This window comes from Acomys minous (assembly GCF_964271855.1).
Source record: "Acomys minous genome assembly, chromosome: 1".
In the NCBI taxonomy this organism is placed as follows: Eukaryota; Metazoa; Chordata; class Mammalia; order Rodentia; family Muridae; genus Acomys; species Acomys minous.
Genome location: NC_140483.1, coordinates 72948523 through 72963916, shown reverse-complemented (window position 1 = coordinate 72963916; position 15394 = coordinate 72948523). Strand labels below are relative to the sequence as shown.

At 38.6% G+C, this 15394-nt stretch overlaps 1 protein-coding gene across 1 annotated transcript in view; it reads right to left on the bottom strand.

The window, feature by feature from the left end:
- Positions 1–15394, bottom strand: part of CNTNAP5 (contactin associated protein family member 5) — an 893510-nt gene that overhangs the window by 843798 nt on the left and 34318 nt on the right. The window lies entirely within an intron of this gene.

Here is a 15394-nt window from a genome sequence, read left to right as displayed (position 1 = left end):
TGAGACATTTACTTCACGCTAGTCCAGCTTCCACCTTCCCCCCAAAAGAAGACATTTGCCCATTGTCCTCAGAGAAAGGCCAATCATCAATAACCAGTCCAATGTGAGAGAAACGCAGAGCCTTCAGACAGTATGCTTAGGCATGCTCTATGTTGTGAATCATCTATTTTACACTTTACAGAAGCCAGTGCCTCAGGCCTAGAGCTCAGTAAAAGGAAGCAGAGGAGGTGGATGCTTAAGTGTTATGGAGACAAGTAAGAAGTTAACACCTTTAAAAAGCTTCCTTCCACTTTCTAAAAGTGACTCTTGCACACAGGAGAGCATTTAAAGGAGGGCTGTTAAGGTGGAGATCAGTTATGAAGTCACTTAATGCAGGAAGTGGTTGAGGAAGATTTCTAGACTGAGCCCAGAGAGGAGAAATGTTAGCAGGTGCACGTACCTGAAGGGCTGTTATTCGAGACAAATAAGAGGCTTATTTCCTGTTACAGATAGATTATTGCCCAAGGAAAGCTTCTAATAGATTATTTCAGGTGGTGTAAGAAGTGATATATTTGTGGGCACTGTGATGGCTCAGTTAAATATGTATTAGAAAAACCTAATTATATAGTCACGTATGTATTAATACACAATTGTCACTTATAGAAAATTTTATGCATTTCTCAAATTTAGTATGCAGCATATTGTAAATGAAGATGTTTTGTTGCTTAAGCAATTTTTATGCGAATGTGTAATGTACTAGGATCCTACACCTACCCACACCCATGCTTTTTCCTCTTCCCCTGTCCCTCTTCCCCTGCAATCAATCTCCCTTGTTTCACATGTACTTCTGTGTTATGACTATATACACACTATGTATGTCGTCTATAAAGTCTAGGAATTTGTTGTCTAGACAGATTTAATTTGACTAATGTGATTCTTTCTAGTTGCTTAATTCTTCTCTGGTGCTGAGACATTTTCCAAGTGTATTTGAATAAAAAGGAGGTATTGAAAATAAAAATAGAAATGAGGGTCAGAGAGAATACTTACTGTGAAACAAAAGGCTTGATTGAGTTGGGAATTTTAGGAACCCCTGTTTAGGAAAAACAGGGAAGATAGTGCATGTCTGTAATCATAATCCCAGCACAGTTATGGTGAAATTAGGGCCTGGGACTGTAGCATCCTTGGAAGACTGAGGGCAAGCAATACTGGTGGGCAACTCAGTGAACAATAAAGAGACCATTTTTCAAACAGGGTAGAAGGCAAAGACTGACTCTTAAGGTTGTCCTCTGACTTCTAACACTTTCACGGGGGCACACATATGCCTATACATATATATGGTGGCACACAGACATTCAAACATATAAACATTTTTATAAATAGGGAATAGACTACAAATGTGAGTATATCTTGGTATGCCTGTGAAGGTTATTTATGAGCATGGCTGTGGACTGTACTGGAGACAAGTGCTGATTATCACATTTCATCAGTAGAAAGCAATAAAATGTGTCAAGGATGCTGGAAAGTTTTGACCATGGTTGGGACTCAGAAAAAAAAAAGAGCTCTCTTAGAACTGTCCCTGACATTTTAGGATTTCATTACCCATAATTCCTTTAGGCTAACTATAAAGAAGGAGGGAACATAAACTCACGGAACAATTGGTGCAGATGTACATAGATAATCACAACAGCATTGTTTCCAGCCCAGGAAAGCAGTGAGCACGCCATAATCTAGGACTTCTCAGAATTGCTGGTCTCTGGTTCCATTGTCTCTTTCTACTCATATCATCCTGAATGAATGTGGGAAATATCAATGTTCACTATCTAACAAGCTCAGTGAATCACAAAATGCTGATGAAAGTCGTCCTGCAGTATTTGGCGTGCAATCAATTCCATCATGACTCTTCCAGATTCCATAAAGAAGGCTGCCACATTGAGGCACTACTAACTCAAAGTCACTGCCTTGACCCTGATACCTAGATTGTGATGATTGCTCTGTGCTTAATGGTGTGTGTCACGCTGTTGGAATTTCCTCTGAATTGAAACATTCCATCATGGAGGGAGTCTCTTTAGTAATCAAGAAGCAACTAAAACCTAACAGTCCTAGGAAGAAAATAAAACAAAAGGCATCAGAAAGTTCATGAAATTTATAAGAATCAGAAGGGATCTATAAAGGGCTATATAAACAAAAGCAGACCAGACCAGGTGCGCTGCCTTTTGGTGATGCCGGGGTGTCCAAATACGCAGCTTTTGTTTGCCATCGCCAACGACAGGTAGGCTTTACAGCAAGTCACCCATCCTTTTATCGGCAACTCCAGTATACTCACTGGTATGTGCAGATTTATTTTGGGAAGAATCATGTTTTGTTTGTCCTTGGTGTCTTATCTGGGACAAGCCATATTATGAAAATCATAAGCTAGCTTATGGAAACATGAGAATATTTTTCAACAACGGCAAGACTATTTGAGGCATCAGAAAATATTACTCAGATCATATATCATAGAAAAACTGGACCCAGTGCATCCTTTAGAATGGGCGGTTGTTCATGGAAATAAACACTTCAGTTTGATTTTCTTAAGGTACTCGTGGCTTAAATTGATAAATACTGTGCTTGTAAAACCAGAACATTAGCTAGTGACAAGATCTTTGAAAGAGAATACAAAGACAACTGCAGGAAATTTTCTTAAATCAAGTCTTGGAATACATCTTTCTTGGAGGTAGCAAATATGGATGGTTTTCTTCTCCCTTGTCCCATGCTGAATAAAGACTACCTGCAAAATTTATACATTGATTGCACTTCTATAATAAAGGTAATATTTATTGAGTGATGGTAATATGTAGGCACCATCCTTAGTTTCCTATTTATAGTCATTAGTTTATTCCTCACAGAAGACCTGGAGGGAATGGTATTTTATGGACAGAACATAAAATCAAACTAATAGGTGTTGGTGCTAAGATTTGTTACCCAAGCATTTAAAAATTGCTGATCCTATATTTTGAAACTATGAGTTAGTATAAGATTATGTTTATTTCTTTTTCATGATATAGAGTAGGAATGTATTTCCTGTATAGTCTCAAAAGAAACACACACAAACATACATAAACATTGATGTACACATACATATATATGCATTCAGAAATACACACATACACACACATACACACACACACACACACACACACACAAACATACTTCAAAGAAACTTTTTTCCTTTGGTAAACTGACAATAATCAGAACTTTTTATATTTTCATTTTCTCAGTTGTCTCATTTTAAAAATGCTACTCAATACATTGTTAAAATGGTGTTGCAACACAACATATTGCAATCAACCAATTACAAATGAACACTTTTTATGAAATTATGTAAGACTAGAAACTGACTCCTTCCTACATAAAAGACAAAGACAACCTTAGCAAGTATCTACTTCATGACACCTTAAAGGAAGTTCAAGTTTGTCATGGATTTTTCTGGGTTGGTATAGAAAGCTAGACAAATCTTCCTCGAGTACCAAGAAGCTGAGAGGGACAGCCAGAGTGCAGGAGCTCCTGTGCAAGCAGAGCGCAGAAGCTGAGCTTCCTGAAGATGGTGCTCTGGGGTGTGAGGAAAGGTGGCTGTTACCAGCAGAACAGTTTCAAGCATGGGCCCGATGGTAAGCCTGTAGAGTATTTACAGGCAAATAAATTAATCTCTTAAAGATAAATTTCCCACCAATTATTTTGGGATTATGTAGCAGGTGTTCCTGCTGCCCTAAATCTTACACCTTCTCCACTTTATGATTTCTGTCACTTTTTCAATAAGTAGTTCATATAAGCCTTGTTATCAAATTCACCTTGTGTGCTCTTGACTGTGGCATTTGAATTGCTTGGAACTGCAATATACAACCACATCTGTTGAGCCAGGTGTCAATCTTTAGCCAGTGAGAAAATCTGCCGGTTTCCTGCCCCTGGGCAGACAAATCCAGAGATTATTCTCTGCCTTTCCCAGAGCCAGTAAAGAATCAAATGCTTCTGTTTTCAATGTCTGTTGGGTTATTGCTAAATTTTTCTCCAATAAATAGCATCTCCCTGATCCAACTTCAGCTTTCCAGGGTCTTTCACAACTTCCAGGATGGTCAGACCACAATTGCTGATGTCAGAGATGTGAAGCACATTCCTTTATCTGTTTGGTCAGGTGCAAATCATTAGAAAGACCAGTTTTATTCCAAGGCAGGGTGACATTGACAGAAGATAAACAGAGGCACCACAAAGCTAAAAAATAATAGGTGTGTTAATCTAAGTAAGGGGCAGTTGAGATTCCAATAGTGATCAATGCTTAAGGCAAGTACTAACCTATCTCCTTGCCTGTATGGTTAGCAACAAATTCATAAGATGTTCTTAGTGACCATCACAAATGATCTCTCAACAACCTCTGACAGCAGAAATTCCAGGGAAATAGAGGTGACATTCAAATTCAAGGTATTACCTTCTATTTCTTCTGAGGGTTATTCAGGAGAACTACCTACTGCTGCTGATTTCCTAAGAAAGGTTTGCAGTTGTGATTTCACTTTTGACTACACCTGCCAAATAGAATGGGAAATATAGAGACACATTTGGAAACATGTCATCCAAGTTATTAAGTGATTATGTGGCATATTTCTAATATTCACATCATAGATACTGAGAGGTATAACAAAGGACTTCTGAATATATTAAGTTAAGAGTAAATGAAATAATTTGCTTATAGTTGCACAAGTCAGTCTCACTCCTCCCATCTCTGATATGGAATTACTTTTGCATGACCTTCTGTGTGGCAGAAGCTTTCAATAATTGCCTTTCAACTTTCAATGAATTCCAAGGTAGAATCTGAGTTTTATTTTAAAATGTCACTGAGGTTCTGGACACTGAGTCTTGGCTCAAGTCAGCATCACCAGACACTGCAGCTGGTCTTCAGTGTCAGACCTGAGGCCATTTCCTCTACATTATCCTAGCTCCTTGTCAGCATTACTGTGTTGGAACAGTCAGTAACTCCTTTTTAGGTGTGATGATTCCAGTTTCTAATTGCATTTGAGAAATGATGATGAGAGACAAGTCTGTGGTCAATTTGGTTCGGTGACAAGTAGATGCTCACTATAAAAAGAGGTCAGGTTTTCCATGCATCTTCTGCATTTTTATTCTCTTCTGTTTATTTTGCACATGGAAATAATGAGAATGGTCACAATTTCCTAACTTTGCAAAGGAACTTCCTAGTAGATTTAGAGTATTATCCCAGTCTATAAAGTGTGTGCATTGGAAGTGTGTGAACCTGAGTGCTATCCCTCAGGCCCCATGTAAAAAACAGCTGTAGCATATAGACTTGTAATCCCAGAATTTAGAGGTCAGAGAACAATGGATTTCTAGGCTTCCTTGGCAAGCTCTAGGCCTGACCAAAGTAAATTCCATCTCAATCTAACAAGGCAGACAGTGTCTGAACACCACCCAAGATCGTTCTCTTTCCTCCACATGATTATATCCAAGTGTGCACATGCACACAGATATATACAGACAAACTTTCATGCACATGGGTAGTTGCCCAAGAAATACAGAATTTTACAAATAGATCTCTTCTGGAAGAGATTAATAAAGAAACCTTCAAAGGCACTAAAATGGCATTTCTGGAGGCAAAAGCTAAAAATCATCACCACCAACACCAGCAGCAGCAGCAGCAGCAGAAACCCTCAAAGCAGAAAAAAAGCAAGCAGCAATCAGGTCCAAGAAGACTCATTAAGGACAAAAAAAGGAAGGTAGAATTCAAGTTATCATGAATATGTTCACAGGAGGTCAAGAATTTTCACTTTGTAAAAGGAATAAAATCTGTAATATCACAACAGCCTCATGATTTTAAAATGTATCCCCAGTGCTGTTGCTATTTTAGGCCTGTATGGAGTTTTGAGGAGGTAGAGTCTGGCTGTTAGAATTTGAAATTACTCCCACCCCTAAGTCCACCAATCTCTCTGCTTCTTGTTCCACTTAAATGTGCAGAGCTTTCTTTAAAAAAATATTTATTTGTATGTGTGCATGTGTGTGTGTGAGTGTGAGTGTGTGTGTGTGTGTGTGTGTGTGTGTGTGTGTGTGTGTGTGTGTGTGCCTGCATAGTTTTATGCATCCTATCGATGTGCAGATGCCCATGGAGAACAGAAGAGGGTAGCAGATCCCTTAGAACTGGAGTAAAAAGCAGTTGTGAGCAGCCTTGTGGGGGGCAGGAATTGATGGTAAGTGGCCATGGGTCCTCTGTAAGAGCAATATGTATTCTTTCTTAACTGCCATGCATTCTCTCCATCCCCTTGAAGGTGTTTTTTTCTCCTTTATTAATTTATTCTTGTTACATCTCAATGGTTATCCCATCCCTTGTATCCTCCCATTCTTCCCTCCCTCCCATTTTCCCCTTATTCCCCTCCCCTATGACTGTTCCTGAGGGGGATTACCTTCCCCTGTATATGTTCATAGTGTTTTTTAAACCATTTAGTGCCAAAGCTTCCCCATGGTTATGAACTGATGGGCTGAAAAATCCTTTCAATCACTTCTATGAATTATTTTGCCATAGTGATAAGAAGAACAACTAATCCCACCATACTCATGCCACATAGACACAACCATGGCTTCAATCTGTATTTTTTTTTTATATAATTCACATAAAAATGAGGTCTCAAAAAACTTCTGTTTTAAAAACTGAGATGCCAGATATACTGCTTATTAACTAGGGAGTATCCTTGCTGAGCTAGAGGGAGAGTAGAGTACAGCAGCTACAAGGGATTTGTCTATTCTCTAAAGGACAGCTTTACCCTCATGCTGACAAGGGCAGCCCTGGTTAAATTCAGAGTCACAAAGTAAAACAAACGAGCAAAACCACAAAAATTACATTATAGTGGGAGGGAGACTCATAATGCATTATATAACACACATATATGAAGTTGTCAAAAATGATTTTTTAAGTTGGCTTTGCTGAAAACATTCGGGCTTTCCAGGGGTTCTTATGATATCCGTAAATGTGAGGGCCCACAGATGTTTCATGGTACTGGAAAATCAAATGATGCCAGCTAGAGGCTTATGTTGACTACGAGAATATGGTGATTCAGTGACGCATAGAGAAGCTACTGTTTGTGAGTCACAGCATGGCATGAAGCCAAACACTGTTCAACGGATTCCAGGTAAAGTCTTTACAAACAGAGAAAACACTTTAGTCCTCAGGGTTTCCAACATGACTGAATTCAAGTATACCAAATCAATACTAACTTTTATTATTTTCTTACATATTCATCAGAAACTGTTACAATGTTTTAGGAGAATTAACTTACACCTGGCACTGAAATTTATACCTGATAGTCTACTGTGTCTAGGCGAGCCATGACTGGATAATCTCATTTAAAACCTTCTGATACTTACACTTGTATTCTATTTCCTTTCGATTGAATGTCTCCATGCCCGCTGCTAACTGCTAAGCTTTCTGAATTATAACATACTCTAACTTAAGCATACACATTAGAATATTCAATACCTGACATCCATAAATAGGAGACAGTGCCATATTTGTCTTTTTGAGTCTGGAATATCTCACTCAGAATGATTATTCCCAGACCCACCCATCTACTTTAAAAATTAGTAATTTCGTTTTTCTTAACAAATGGATAAAATTCTGCTGTGTAAAGTTACAAAATTTACATTATCCATTCACTAGTTGGTTTATATCTATGCTATTTCCATTTCTTCACTACCTTGAATAAAGCAGCTTTGAAAATGAATAAAGAAGTATAAATAAAGTAGGATATAGAGTCTTCTGTATAAACACTCAAGAGAGGTGTAACTGTATTTTTGGCATAGATCTCTTTATTGTTTGTTTTGTTTCATTTTGTTTTGTTTTTTTGAGCAGTGGTGAGCGTCCAAAGGCTACCATATTTTACAGGCTATTGACATTTCTCTTTGTTATCATCTAGAATTGGTGGCTATGTCTTATTGATGAAGGCAACATATACTTGATTCATAGCACATCTTGGAAGCTTACCCCTCCTGTCTAGATTTCATAGTGCTGAAAGGTGATGTGCCTGTTACCAGAGTAAAAAAAAATAATAATCCTTAATCTTACCTGTCTGTGAACCTTGAGAGCTACAAGAGTCAGTTGCTTGCCAAGACAAGCCCACTGGTACAACAGTCGCATGAGCATTTTGATAACACCAACCACTTTCTTATTTGATGTAAAGCCCATTCTGCAAGATAGAACTCATGGCTGGAATAATTAGCAGGGTCAAGATCCATGGCTGAACATGTAATGGGCCCTAAGAGAAAGTATACTACTTTGTTCTGTTAAAGGAACATAAACATAATAGTAAACATACTCTTAAGATTTAATGTTAAATGCACACATTAGTGCATCTTTCAAACCTCAACAAAGAATCTTTGTTTTTCAGTAGATGACAATTAATATAGATGCACAACAGGCAATGTGCAGAGAACAAAAGAGCATTTATGCTCAGTCCTAAATGGGGAGTAATGTCAACTCCCTCCTCCAGCAAAAATCCCATCAAGGATGGGTGTGTGGGCACAAAACCCAATCCATAACTAAGGAACTATTAGCAATTGATGGTTGCCAGGAGCCTTTCAGTTATCTTCAAGTACTTAGTCCCAAACAATCTACCAACTATGCAGTAAATTTCCAACACCCAGCATGCACTTTACCAGCTGTGTCTCCTCCCTAGAGGACATGGGTACTTGCTGCCAAGTCTGATGACTAGAGTTTGATTCATGGAATCCACATGGTAGAAAAAAGAGCACTGAAATACTTGAATTGTCCTCTGACTTCCAGGGTCATGCTAAAAAAATGTGTTTTCCCTCCTTCTCTCACACACAAATAATAAAAAAGAAGAAATTCTGTTCTTAATTCTATTTTTAAGGTGACAAAATGTTCTCTACTTTTTTATTTAATTAATTTATTCAGATTACATCTCAATTGCTATCCCATCCCTTGTATCCTCCCATTCCTCTTTCTTCCCCGCTTTCACCCTATTCTCCTCGTCTATGTTGGAAATTCTTCTAGCAAAAAGTATTTTTGTGATACACTTCAATCCACCTCCTTTATTTTGACTTGATGCTTCTTTCTGTAATTTGTGCTACAGTTAAGCTTGGCAATTATAGTGTATGGATGACAGTGCCTCTGCCATGCACCAAAATAGCCATTTCCTACTGGAACCTTTACATTCACCCAATGTGGCACAAGGAGTGTTTGCAGATACCAGTCATTTTCGAATGTTGAGGCCTGGTTATGACAAGATTATCTGCAGGGATGTGAATATAATCACATTTTTCTGTATATAAGGAAGGCACAGGAATACTTTACTCAGAGATGATAAAGTGACCACTGAAAGCAGATATTGTAGTAATGTGCCCACAGCCCAAGAAATTCTGCCAATCTCCTAATGCAGAAATAGGCAAAGAAAAATTTCCTTAAGGAGCCTCTCCTGGGATGGTATCTTTGTTAACATCTTAATTCTAGCAAAACAGCTAATCGGCTCTTCTGGTATCTAGAATCAGAAATCCATTTTTTCTCTGTCAATGAGTTTGTAATAATTTATAACAGAAATCACATGGTATAATATTCTACTTATATATTTTGAATATCACCCAAAATATGTTTTTACTTATTTGGATAAATCAAACCCACATATAACTAATGAGAAATGACCAAGTACAAAGTATGTGGGGTTAGTTATCTGGATGGGTTGAATAGGACAAAGCCTTTGTGTTTGAAGTGCTCATGTATTAATTGAATGTGGGAATTGTGTGTGTAAAACACTGCACAATTCTTTAAATTCTTGGGCTGAGAGTAAACAGCATAGCATCATATAATGGGATTTTACTTTGGCTGTTAAAAATACGACAACAAGCAAATGTTCTTGGAAATACATTCATACATAGATATATTAAAGATGGTAATCAAATGATAATATTAAAATGATCATGTAACAGACTATGTGACAGGAGACGTTGTTCAGAGTTTCCCTGAGGTTACAGAATTATGGTATTAATTTTAATCTTCATTTTGATTTGATTACCAATGTCATGAAATGTATTAATAAGACCACAAGAAAAGTGTTTTGTGTTAAAAGTTTTCTGGAATCTGTGCCAGGGAAAAATACATGCAAGAAGTAAAAGTGACACAGAGAAGGGATCCATGAAATCCCATGAGGCTGCTATGCCTTCTTCCTGTGGAAGTTGATGAACATAAGACCCACATTCAGATGCCATCAATCAAAGGCAATGTCATGACTTTAATAATGATTTTTCAGATGAAATAAAACTCACTCATCACCGGATTCGGAATGCAAACTCTGATCTCCAATTATTACACTGTGAAAAGAGACGGCCCTTGATCTGAACAAATATGAACATTTTCAAAAAGTAATCCTGGCTTTGGCTTTCCTCCAGGATAAAGTGGAGTAATGAGGGTTAAAGAAAAGCTTTCCAGAGAATAATTGAGGTTCGTTATAATTCTATACACAATGTGAGTAGAACACACTGCTGTCCATCTTCTAAGTAGACTCCTGTCCCACCCAGGTACACAAAAACATATGCAAACAAATTCCAAGTTGCCAAACACACATATGCACCCATATACACTTAAACATGGCACACCTATGTGCATGTACACAAATATACATACATATGTAAAATACATAAATTTGCATACATGCTTATATACATCCACACATATGTCTATGCATGATTGCAAATACAGGACATACACATGCAAGCTTCACATCTATTCCATGCATGCACACATACACATATATGCATGCTCGCGAGCGCGTGCGTGCACACACACACACACACACATGGACCAAAGACCTCCACACCTCTCCTGTGTCAGCCCTGTGGATGGAGACAGACACCAGCAGGGAGAATGTCCTCTATCTGATTATTTGCATGACACTTTGAAATTCTACCTGAGAGCATATCCATTAACTGCTAATAGCTTTAGAAAGTATTTCTTAATTAGAAATCCAAACCAAACTGCAAACACATTGTTTTGTTTTAGCCTTATAAAGCAGATGGATTTTAAACTGATACATCACTAGTCAGGGACTAGCATTAGTATCAATACTGTGAACTTAATTGACTTTTTTAAATGTTTGATTCTGAGTCATCTTGGATTTGGAATGTGGAGCTTGCATGGCAAATGGGGACACCTGCCATGAGAGGAGGTGGCTACTGTTTAGTGCTCACACGCCTGCTTGCTTCTCAGTACCATCTTCCCAACAGTGATTATATTTGGGATTCTTTGTGTTAGTATAGCCAAAGGTTTGTGTGTATGTGTGTGTGTGTGTGTGTGTGTGTGTGTGTGTGTGTGTGTGTGTGTATGTGTGTTTGGTATGTAGTAGTGGGTGTGTTGCTGTGAATGCGGATGCAAGTGTGTGTGTGCAGATAAATAGGCATATGCAAAAGCATGCCTATGAAGGTCAGAGGTCAGCTTTGGGAGTGTTTCTCAGAAGCTCTCTACCTTGTTCCTTGTTTGAGATAGGGCCTCTCAGTGGACCCTGAGGCTCATCCAATTAGATAGGCTGGCTTCCCAGTGAGTTTCTGTGTGGCCTCTCCACTGTTGGGATTAAATTCACACCATAGTATCCAGTTATTTGTCTGTATTTTGAGGGTTGAACCCAAGTCCTCACACATGTGGTATTAATGCTTTGTTGAGTGAGCCATCTCCGCAGCCCCACAGCAGGTTTCATTTTGAGGACATTGGAGCCGCTTTTCCTCCTAGAAAGTCAAAACCCCTACAGTTTACTTAAGAGTAGGTGTGGACCAGAGAGACCCTCTGAAAGTCACAGGGTTTGATATGTGATTGTTGTATGTAGGAAATGTATTGAGTGCTCTGAGCAAGGACATTCCTGGGATCACATGATTCTCATTTGTCTTGCACTTTCAACTTCTCCTCACTATTCCTATACTCAGTAGGACAATGACTAAACCTTCATGTTTTGTGGCAGCCATTGTTAATCCTGAAAAGTTTTAGCATAGACCTGCAAGTAGTCAGCACTTTTAAACAAGGTCTCAGTCCCTCTTCCCTTGTTCTGGAGAAAGGGGGTAGTCATGGAGCTCGAAGTAAATTAGCCAAGGATTCTGGTGTGGGTCGGTGTGTGCAGGAACTGGTCACTGGACTGAAGCAAGGTATCTGTATTCTGGCATTAGAGAATACCAGCTCAATAAAAGACAGGTTTCTTTAACCACAAACACTGGAAGATGTTTTTTAGCTCAGAAGCTGAAGCCATGTACAGCACCAGAGGAACCATGAATCAGAGCAAGTGTGAGTCATATGCACTTTGCTTTCTTCTGAGACACATGTATTTTGGTCCAGATGTTTGGATCACTTGTTTCTTGACTCTTGGTTAAATATCTAGGATTTTGAGTAGTGGGAAAATGCTTATAGTTTTTGACAGGATATGGCAGTGTGAAATAAAGCTCAATTACTAAATTCATCATCCTTCCATCTAATTTTATTATAGTTTGGCCCACAGTCCTCATGTCTGCTGCTATAGCTCTGAGTCTGACACCCTTGTGACTACATAATGAAAACCCTGCACAAGTCTCCCTGGACCTCCAATCTTCCTGTTTTCTTGGCTGCTACTTGAGATAGAAATATGCCTTTAACACATTATCATTTTTAGTCTCATATCTCTCCATGTTGCATTTTCTTTTGTTTTAGGGACTTAGAATCACTCATATGGGGCTACCTTCATCCTAACTCCTTGTCTTTGTCATTTTACTTACTGGATATGAGAACGCCAAAGTTTGATTCACTTGAGTTTCAAGGAGGACAGCTTGTGACACAGAGGGATACAGGGGTGTGTGTGTGTGTGTGTGTGTGTGTGTGTGTGTGTGTGTGTGTGTGTGTGTGTAAAAACCTTCTGTCTTGATGGAACCTGAAATTATAGCCATGTCTCCTGGAGGGGGAGACCTGCTGGCACTCAGAGGAAGGACAGCAGGTTACCAAGAACAGACTTGATACCCTATGAGCATGTACAGTGGGAGGAAATCCCCCTCAGGAACAGTCATAGGGGAGGGGAATAAGGGGAAAATGGGAGGGAGGGAAGAATGGGAGGATACAAGGGATGGGATAACCATTGAGATGTAACAAGAATAAATTAATAAAGAAAGGAAAAAACAAAAGAAATTATAGCCATGTCTCATCTTGTAACTTAGTTTGTTCTTGCTTCAAGGTTGTTTCACATTTTTCCTCCTGTATCTCACTGTGGTTAGTTTTTGGCAATTTTATATTTCCTCTCAGGACTCTAAAACTTTTATCATCTATCATATATATATATATATATATATATAATCTATTATCTTTCTAACCTCGATGTATATATCACCTGTCTATCTTTTATACATCTCTCTTTCCTTCCCCCCCCTCCTTTTTTCTTCTTTTCGGTATTATTTACTTAAAATCTTATATTAACGAAAGGATAATTAATTAATTCAAATGTAAAATAATATTGTCCTAAACTCCATTCTACAAATTGCCATCACCATTTGGAAGAATTAAAGACATATAAGTTCACCTGGCCTCCTCTCCCTAATGCAGGCCTATGCCTTGTTCCCATGCAAACTTAGTGTACAGCTGCACCATTTTCCACAAGTTGCACTTGATTCTTTTCAGTTCTTTGTGTCTTATATTCATTAAATTAGCAATATTACTTTAATGCTTGCATTTTTCACATTATAATAATACTGTAGTAATGGCCTACTATCGAGCTACTCTTTTCTTGTTTTGTGCATTCAATTCAATATACAGTCTGTTTTGCCAGAATTATGAGAGTGCAGCATTAAATTGAAAAGGTAACCAACTCTTGAAGTTAACACGCTTTGAAAATGTCCTGCTGAGCTACTGTCATTTAGGATTTTAACCCTGAACACTAAGTGAAATACTTCAGAGAGATAGATGAAAAGGCTGACTTTTAGATATCAACGTAAGATTCTCTCAAAATACCTGTGTGACTCATGTTTTTATAACCCCAAGTAGAGAAATGTAATTTCAAAATAAAGAACAAATTCCATAAACTACCATCTACTGTCATCAGCAAGTTATTTGCCTCATTGACCCCCTATCTAGTGATATTACTTACTTTTCTCACTGAGACAACACACCTGACAGATGAGAGTAATGACTTGTAAGAGTCGTTCTTGGTGGGGGCATCATGTTGGTGGGAGCGTGAGGATGCTAGTCACAACCCTTCACAGTCAGAAAGAAGGGAAAGGAATGGTGGATCTCAGCCCATTTTCACTTTTTATTCACATTAGGATCCTGTCTCACAGGATTTTTCACTTCCAGGGTGAGTCTGCCCACCTCAATCAATTGGAACGAGAAGCTCTCAAAGCCATTAGAGGTTTCTGTCCTTGGCAATTGTAGATTCTGCCAAGTTGACAATCAGTATTGACTGACACACTGAGCATCTTGCCCTGTGGTTCCCATGGCTATACCTCCACTCTTCTTTCATCTGCCTTTGCTTCTAAGAACAGCAGGTGTCCATGCATTAATAAGACATCAGGGACTCTCACATCCCTAGGCCTCTATTCTACTGCAACCAGTCTTTAAGCTTTCCTAAGTTGAAGGACATAGGCTATTTTCTCTCTTTTCTGAAGCACGTCAGTGAATGTATCTGTATACCTGATACTGAATACTCATCATCATATCTTAGTTGCTGCCTGACTCATAAAAATAGACTTTTGTCTGCCCCTCCCCCACCCCATTAAGATAGTTAATTACTGTGATTCTTGTCTTCCTTAAAAGATGGCAGTTGCCCTGAGCACAGGAATCTTATGTTATCATGGCAGATCGTGTACTCTTTGCATAAAAAATATCTGATGAATAAAATACGGAAAATATTGAAATGGCATTATGTATGGAAAGCACATTATACGTGAAAAAATAACAGTTCTCATAAATACATATTCCTTAAAATGACAGAGCTACAAGTAGTTTGACTCTTGCCTAAGACTAACATTAGGAGTTCTGCTGTAGTTGGTAGCTGAGAGCGAACTTTATATTATTTTGACCAGGGTGGCCCCTATTTCATTTTCTGGCCTTCCTGAATTTGAACTGAAGACTCCACAGAGCTCAAAGCATCATTATTCACTCAGAGGTACCTGCATGCACCTTCTACAGCAGAAATCCATTCACTGTGAAGACATCTATCATGATGGTTCAAGGTAAGCTTTCCCCATTAGGAAAGCATAAGTGAGTTTGCCTGCTACAAATATCTGCAAAGCCACATTAATTTGGAATGTAGCTGGAGGTGGTCAATGTACCTGGTAATATGTTGGCGTTACGTAAGCAATTACTCAGGTACTCACAGTCAGCTCCACATCTAGTCTACAGAACGGCCTCTGCTTATATCTGAGGGGCCAAGTTATTGAA